This window comes from Otolemur garnettii, unplaced genomic scaffold (assembly GCF_000181295.1).
Source record: "Otolemur garnettii isolate 467f Iridium unplaced genomic scaffold, OtoGar3 scaffold00072, whole genome shotgun sequence".
Classification (NCBI taxonomy): domain Eukaryota; kingdom Metazoa; phylum Chordata; class Mammalia; order Primates; family Galagidae; genus Otolemur; species Otolemur garnettii.
The window spans coordinates 9,743,229-9,751,375 of NW_003852467.1; positions in this window are offsets into that span (position 1 = coordinate 9,743,229).

The window sequence follows — 8,147 nt, forward strand, 5'->3', positions numbered from 1 at the left end:
ATAATGAAAAAGAAAATAATGGAATATCTATTCTATAGAAAAGTCTTTCTATAATTCAACTCAAACTTCAATCTCCCAAGTTTGTAGCAGATAGAATCCTGCAAACATTGTCCCTCTGGTGAATAAGTTTAACCCAAATATACTTTATTTTATATGTGTATATGTATATGCACATATATGTGTATATATGTATATATATTATATATATAATGAAAATTACTACGTTGCAAACATTGTATTAACTTTAAAAACTCAACATTTTCTACAATGCATAGGTTCCAAAGGCTGGAGTGGCTTTTCTCTATTGAATACTTTGACTTATTCATATAATATTTAAGAGTCCTGGAAAAAATAGAAATCAATGTGTAAGAGTAAGATGAAAAGGTGTTTTGACATTAAGAAAATTAAATTAAGTAAAAACTTCATGATTGAGAGGGTTTACAAAATGAACACCCAAATAATCGATAAACATGTGAAAAAATGTTCACATACCCTTGTTACTAGAGAAATGCCAATAAAACACAAATTACAAAGCAAAGTGAAACACTATTTCATACCTATTAAAATTAGAAAAAATTACTAAGTTTCATCAAAGATGTGATGAGCACAATTGAGTTGACATGAATTTCTTTCTTCATAGGAACTTCAAAAGTCACCCACCAGATGAATTCTGCATCAAGGTAGTTCTCCTCCAGTATGTAAATCCCATGAAGTCGGAAATGATATCCACAGGATCATGGCTATGTTCCTCTGACTTAGCAGAATGGTTACCACATGGTTAATGTTTGCTCTTCTTTTGAATAGATAAATAAATATAATTTATAAACATTTATTTCTTTCCTTTTCTGTTATAAATTGACAATTTTCAATTATATACATTTATGGGGTGCACAGTGATGTTATTTGTGAACACAATGTGAATTAAATCAAGCTAGTTAAATACACATCTCCTCAAACATTTAACATTTCTTCTGGTGAGATATTTTAAATTTTATTCTCTTAGCAATTTGGAAATGCTCCTTTATTAACTATATCCATAATGCTCTGCAATAGATCTAAAAAAATAACATATTCCTCATGTCTGAGATTTTATACCCTTTCACCATCACCCTCCCATTCCTCCCATCTCTCAGCCTCTGTAACCACTATTCTGCTCTCTGTTTCTATGATTTTGATTGCTATAAATTTAACATGTAAATTAGATCATACCATATCTGTCTTTCTCTGCCTGAGTTTTCTCAGTAGTATTTTAGTTTGACGCAATATCTCATTTGCCTTTTATTTTGTTGCCTGCACTTTTGGGGTCAAATAAAAAGCAAACAAAACAAAACAAAAAACCTCATTCCCCAGACCAATGTCTTGTGGTTTCTTCCCTATGTTTTCTTTGAGTTGTTTTACAGTTTCTTGTCTTAACATTTAAGTTGTTAATCCATTTGAGTTGATTTTGATATATGGTTTAAGATACAGTTCCAATTTTATTCTTGTGCATTTGTATATCTAGCTTTTTCAGCATCATATATTGAAAAGACTATCCTTTTCCCATTGTGTATTCTTTGTATCTTTTTCAAAATCAGCTGATTGTGTCAGTTTTTCTGGGCTCTTTAATTCCATTCTATTGCTCAATGTGTCTGATTTTTTTTCAGTACCATGCTATTTTAATTACTACTGCTTTGTAGTATAATTTGAAATCAAGTAGTGTGGTACCACCAGCTTTGCTCTTTTTCCTCATGACTGCCTTGGATATTTAGGGGTTTTTTGGTCCCTTATGAATTTTAGGATTGCTTTTCTATTTCTATAAAAAAAAAAAAGGACATTGAAATTTTGATGGGGGTTACATTAAATCCATACATCTCTTTGGGTAGTATGAATATTTTAATATTAATGTTACAATTCATGAGCACAGGGTATCTTCCCAATTATTTGTAGTGTCTGTAGGGTTTTCTACACCTAAGATCAAGTCATCAACAAACATTGACAATTTCACTTTTTCATTTCCTATTTGGATACCCTGTATTTTGTTCTCTAGTCTAACAGCTCTGGCAAGGACATCCAATAACTATGTTGAACAGAAGTGGTAAGAGTTGACATCCTTATCTTATTTCAGTCTTTAAAGGAAAGGATTTCAGGTTTCTACCACTGAGTATTATGTTATCTGTGAGCTTCTCATGTATAACCTTTATAGTGTTAAGATACACTATTTTTACACTGAATGTGGTGAGAGTTTTTAATTATAAAAAGATACTGAATTCTGTCAAATATTATTTTCTGCATCTAATCAGATAATCATATGGCTTTTCATTCTGTTAATGTGATGTATCACATGTATTGATTTGTGTATGTTGAACCATCCTTGCATCCTAGAGCTACAGCCCACCTGATTATGGTGAATGAAACTTTTATGTGTTGTTTCATGTGTTGTTAGTCTAGCCCCTTTACTTCTCTGAAATATGTGGAGGTGGGAGTACTTCTGCTTAGGTGGTGTCCTTGGTGTAGAGTCTGAGGCTGGGCATGAAGGCTAGATTCTCTAGGAGCTCAAGCTAAATTAAACTTCCCAACATGCTTCTGAAAGCAACCAGCTCAGCTTTGAGAGTGGTCTATGTAGTTGGCTCATATCTCCAATCTAGCACCACAGCTTGCAGGAACACAAAGATAACACCAAAATCCACGTGCTTATTACTACGATCTCTGCCAACTTTGTTTCTTCCTGACCCCAGGTAGTTTAGCCATGCCATTTCTCCTAGTGTTTCCTGTGAAGTGAGACTAGAGTGGGCTTCTAGAGAAACATCTCAGAATGCTAGGTAAACTAAGTTGGCTGACTACCTATAATTTCTCTTTTCCCATGTAGAAACCATGGCCCCAGGGAAATTCTTTTTGTCTGGCACTATGACAATTAAAAGGAGGAACATGATGGTGCAGTCAGAGTAAAACCAAAACCATTCTTCTTGCCCTTCTAATTTGGATTTCATTCAGTTCTGCAAACCATGCTGGAGCTTCAAGCTTATGTCTAAGTATGGTGTTTTCCAAAAGATGTCTGATTTGTAGATAGTTGCTAGTTGAAGTTTCTGTGGGAGAAGTGGAGTCTGATACTTCCTATTTTGCCATCTTGCTGACATCCTGAATATACTTTTGACATGATTATATTATTTGCGAGAGAGATGAGGCTATGTTGAAGTTTGTATTAAAGTTGATTGAAGAAACAGTTACACTTACCTTTCAACATGTACATGAGAATTTTTAACCAAAGATGCAGCTCAATAAAATACAGTTCAATAAATAAAATCATGTAGCTATTTAAAGCTATGTAAACTATTTAAAGAACTACATTTCTCACTCATAACAATTCATCTTTATTTCATTTAAGAAATCACCAACTTATGGTCTCCTGATAAAAATGTGCTTTGTATTAAATGGCAGCCAGCAGTCCATCACAATATTTTGTTAGTCTTACACAGAAACAAAATAAAGATGACATCTACTATGTGTAACTTGCATTCATAATTCTTGCTTATTCAATTAACTGATCCTAGGGGCCCAATAAGTATTTGTGATAATTCTAGCTATGCTCTAATTATTCCCTCAAGTTTTCATACCCACTGTGACTCAGAAGTAAAGATAAGTCTTCAAAAAGAGTCTTCTTGTAGGCCTTGCCATCAGCTGCTTTTTTTTTTTCTTTTTATATCACTGCATCCCACCACCTGGGACAGTACCTGGAACATTATAGAGGTTTGATAAATATTTGTTGAATGAAGGAAATGCACTAATTTAATACATTAATAGCTGAGTAGTCTCTGAAGCATTCAAAGTCCGAGTCATAATTTGTTTAGAATTGGATACATTTGTTTCTCTGGGACTTTTTTTGACATGCTTAAAATAGTTATGTACTAATCCAAGGTCTCATTAGGACATGTCTTGCTGTAAAATAACAGTTTGATGTTTAATTTATAATTTCTTTGTCTTAGAAGTCATTAACACCGTCTATAGTCCCTGAATGTCTTTCATTGGGACTTCACAGCAGCCTCCCTTATGGATTTTATTAAACTAATATTTTGAGTGGTGAGTTTTGATGTTTTCTTTCCTAATAGACAATTTTTTTTATGTTTTGTGTTTCATAGAAATCTTATTTTGAGTGAAATTTTTCCTTCTTTTTCTCTCTTTCCTTCTAGAGCATTTGTAGTTGCCATTTCAATGCAACCTCAGGAATTTTCCATCGTGTTGTTGATTCATTTCTGTCCCCAAAGGGATGGTAGGTCACTCAGATCTAATCACAGAGCCAAAGGAAATTGTTGCCAGTTTCTGGTGTTGAAGTTATATATTATATGTACTTCCTCCTACAGCCTTAGATTGACAACTTATTACTCAATATCACATTATAAAATATTTTAAGCATGAAGAAAATGTGAAATAACTTTATACTAAGCACTCATATACCCAACACCAATATTCCACAGTTAACATTTTCACACTCCCTTTACCAATTTATCCATTCATCCCTCTAACCATGCATCAAGATATCTTACTCTTATAGGTATTTTAAAGTGAGTTGCACACATCAGTACACTTCAGTCCTAAATATCTCTGGAGGGTGGGGGAAGGGGAGAGTAGAGAGAGGGAAGAAGGGAGGAAGCTAGGGGGTCACAGTGTGTGACATACCTTTTGGGGGTGGGACACAAGTATAAGAGGGACCTTACCCAACAAATGTAATCAATGTAACCTGGTTCAAAAGATTAAAAACAAACAAATAAAAAAAGAATAGGTTACTTACCCTATAAAATACTGTATCACAGGACCTCTCCCATTTAAAGAAATTTACCAGGGACCCTGAGATAACTGGAAGAAAACAAAATACTAATTTACTAGTTAACTAATGTCACTGGGAAAAATAATGAAAAAAGATTTCAGGAGGGGTGAATGATAGATATCTTGTTAGTTTATCACCCCCAGTCCATCCCCACTGTCCAGGTAATCAGGTGTAGATTGAAGTTTGGAGCCTGAGCCCACTGAAACCATGGTGAAAAGGCCCCTACTTGGTGATCCTGTCCACACCAACAGCAGTAAAGGTGAATGGCATCCCTGCCTGAATATGTCACTCATGTGTGAGACCAGCCAGCCATGGGGAATGGACGGTCCAAGGACACCCAGAGTGTCCCCACTATCTTACCCTGAAAAAACAGACAAACTACAGCCCTGCCCCAGTGACATGCCAGGAGCTGACTGGTCTACACAAGACAGAAGCTTGAGGATGAGTAGCAGTGGCGTGGGACTGATTGATTCTTGACTTTGGACTTTTTCACCTTCTTTTTTTTTATTGAATGGTAACTATGTACATTAATGCACTTCTGGGGTACAGTGTGGGGTTTTCACACACAATCCGAAATACTTCCATCAATTTTTCACCTTCTTTAATCTTAGGTCTAAAACTTGATGAAAATTGTGAAAAACGTATCCAAATGGTAACCCAAACTAGACAAACTTTCAAAATTGTGTTATTGGTTTACTCTTATTATGAATGTACAAGAAAGCCTGACGGTACTTACATATACAATAACACCCAATATCAGATATGTGTGCCCCCCCCACCCAGTGGGCCAGCTGTTTGCTACAATCCTTCTGAACCACCAGAGCAGACTGAATTTTCTATGTGGTATACTGATATTCCTAGAAAAACATTAACCCAAGTTATAACAGAAGGAATACCTAAACAAGTAAAAAAAAAAATTAATAATAATTTTGCAATATATACAGACACGTGTCTTTTTACATTTTCAATAATAATTAGAAGTTTTCCATGTAGAAATATTATATATTACTGAAGAATTATTTCTGTATTTCATATTTTGTGTTGTCATGCTAATTTTAATTCTCTAATTGTTAATGGTATAGAATGGAAATTTGTATATTAAACTTTAATCCAGAGAAAGGGCTAAATATCTCAAAATGCAAATAAGCTAGTTGTCAATTTTTGTTTACCGTTCTTTTATTTTTTCTAAAATTTGACTTGAAGTTTGCTTAAAATAATACATAGAAATTTTGTACAAGTGATTTGATGTGGTTTGACAAATCACCCAAACTCTTACCACAGTATAGAATATTGCCATCACCCCAGTAAAGTTTTCTCCTGCCCCTTCTAGTTAGTACCCACTCTTATCGCTCCTTTCAGCAATAACTACTATTCTGACTTTTTCCTTCTCACTATTAAGCAATTTGTCTTTGCTGGCAATACACTCTTATAGGCCCTCTTTTGTGTAAGGCCTCTTTTACTCAGTGTAAAGTTTTTGACATCCATACATATTACTCTGTGTACAAATAGCTTATTAATTTGTGATGCAAAATAGTATTTCATTATGTGAACATACTACACTTTGTTTATTCTCCTATTGACAGACACCTGAGCTGTGTTTCCTTCTCAGCTACTATGAATAAAGCTCTATGAACATTTTTTTTACAACATTGTGTATATATGTCTGCATATATCTTGGATAAATACTCAGAAGTGTAGCTGCTGGTTGCAGTGCAGGTTTATCATTATTATATTATTCATATGAAACTGTCTAACCTTTTGTTCTAAGGTCAACCCAACAATATATGAGAGTTCTAGCTATTTCGCATCCTTGTGAACATTTGATATTATCATTTATGTTACAGATCCAGTGGGTATAATGGTATCTCATTATGATGTTAATTTGTATTTGCCAGATGACTCCAGATTTTGATTTTATCTGCCTTTTGGCCATTCCCAAGGTAAAAATCGTTTATTAGAAATTCCTTTTATAATGAGTTGATTTCAGCTTGCTATACTGCTAAAGATTCTTACAGCTATATTCACTAGAGATATATTTTGTTTTCTTATCAGCTTTGTTAGGTTTTGATCCATATAGGTGGAACATACTTTGATACCATTATCCCACAAAATGTGTGTGAAAAGTTCTTGCTCCCAGCATATATAGACTAGCAGGTTCCTGTCTTAAGATTAGTATCTCTGTTTGGTCTTTGGTACACAAAGATATTCATCTTCATTACAGATGCGCCATGTTTTATCAATTTTTTTTTATCCAAAGTTGTTTGAATCCATGGATGCAAACCCCAAAGATACCAAGGGCTAACTGTACTGTATAATTCCACTTATTTGAGGTACTCATGTAGACATTTTGTCATAAAGACAAAAAAGTAGAATGGTGGTTGCCAGGGACTGGGGAAGAGGAAATAATTGGAGCTATTGTTTAACGTGCATGGAGTTTCAGTTTTGCATGATGAAAAGAGTTCTGGAAATTGGATACACAGCAACATGAATGTAATTGACACTACTGAACTATATGCTTAAAAATAGCTAAGATAGTAAAATTTATGTTCTTCATATTTTACCACCATTTGAAAAAGTATTTAAAAAACTGCCATTCTCTTTATTGTAAGAAATGAGCTACAGGTTGAGAATCCCTAACCCCAAAATCTGAAATAAAAAATACCAAATATCTCAAACATTTTGAGTGCTGACATGAAGTCACAAGTAGAACATTCCATATATAAGCACTTAATACAAAATGGTTCATACACAAGATTATTAAAAATACTGTATGAAATTGCCTTTGGGCTATGTGTATACAGTATATATAAAGCATAAATTTCATGTTTAGACCTGGGTATGGTCCCCAACTTATCTCATTATGTATATGCAAATAGTTTAAAATTTGAAAAGTCCAAAATCCGAAACACTTCTGGTCCCAAGCATTTCACATTAGAAATACTCAGCCTGTATTGTCAAGGTAGTTATATTTAAACTATTATATATTATACATATAATTACTACTTATATGTCATGTATCATAAATGCATGAAATTTATAAAACATCAATATTTGTGTTAAATATTTGTGCTGCTATCATTAAAAGAAATGTCTAAATGAAGGATTAAATACTTATTTTTAAAGCATGGTGTGAAGATACAATTACGGTCAGCTTTCCCATAAGCTACCTGTGATACCTACCAGTGATTCCCCCCAAGGAATATCCAAATGAAAAATTATCTAATTCAACTGTTCTTACCAATTTTATTTTCTTTTAGAATTCGATAATCTTTTTATGTAATTTTTATTAAATCATAACTGTATACATTTGTGGGGTACAATGTGATGATCTGACATACAGTGTGGAATG